This window comes from Vidua chalybeata, chromosome Z (assembly GCF_026979565.1).
Source record: "Vidua chalybeata isolate OUT-0048 chromosome Z, bVidCha1 merged haplotype, whole genome shotgun sequence".
Taxonomy (NCBI): domain Eukaryota; kingdom Metazoa; phylum Chordata; class Aves; order Passeriformes; family Viduidae; genus Vidua; species Vidua chalybeata.
The window spans coordinates 68,793,827-68,794,551 of record NC_071570.1 but is presented as its reverse complement, the minus strand read 5'-3'; the positions used below and the strand labels follow the sequence as shown (position 1 = coordinate 68,794,551).

The 725-nt window shown below is 38.8% G+C and overlaps 1 long non-coding RNA gene across 1 annotated transcript in view; it reads left to right on the top strand.

Annotated features, from left to right (window-relative positions):
- Positions 1–366, top strand: part of LOC128782158 (uncharacterized) — a 17,852-nt gene extending 17,486 nt beyond the window's left edge. Inside the window, exon 3 of the long non-coding RNA XR_008428678.1 lies at positions 316–366. This is a non-coding gene — a long non-coding RNA (uncharacterized LOC128782158). The remainder of the gene's footprint in view (positions 1–315) is intronic.
- Positions 367–725: the final 359 nt, after the last annotated feature.

Below are 725 nucleotides of genomic sequence, written 5' to 3'. Positions count from 1 at the left end.
TAAAAAGAAGGATGTGTATGTTAATTAATGCTCACTGGATTTGTTTTTATTTCAATGTAGCCTCTTGTTTCTGGTTTGCATTGTATAATGCCCATCAGTCAGTGCCAAGAACCTTACGCGTATCAGCAGCATCTTCTGGAACATCAGTGGCCATATTCAGTTGCAGTACAGTGTATGTGGAATAGTCATTCTCTGCTAGGAAATGATAAAACTGTATCATTTGATTGCAATGGCATCCTTGTTCATGCTAAGGTGCTGGCTTTAAAGGGTTCTTATCAACACCTCTAACTAATAATTTTGTTGGGTTTTTTTCAGGAGATGAGCTGAGAGGCAATAAGTAAGAGCTCAAGTCTCTGCAGGACGCACAGCTTTGCAATGAAACCATTGTGTATATACATTTACTTCCTCATAAAAACTTTGTGAGAGCTTAAACAAGACCCTGAAGAGTATATATTTTCCTCAAGATAGCAAAAAAACCCTCATTATTTTCTGTCAAAAAGTAAACCATACTTCCACAGAAGAATCAGATACACTTTTGGGCAAGACTGGTGGTGAAGGTGTAGAACTTTCTTGTTACATGAGGCCATTGGTTGGAGACAGGGACAACACAAACTCTCAGAGATCCATGCGACAACAGCAACAGTTTGTTACTGAAGATTCCTTATATAGGGGGTTTGAAAATCCAGGATTTAGACAACTGATTGTTTGGGATTTCTCTCTCCACC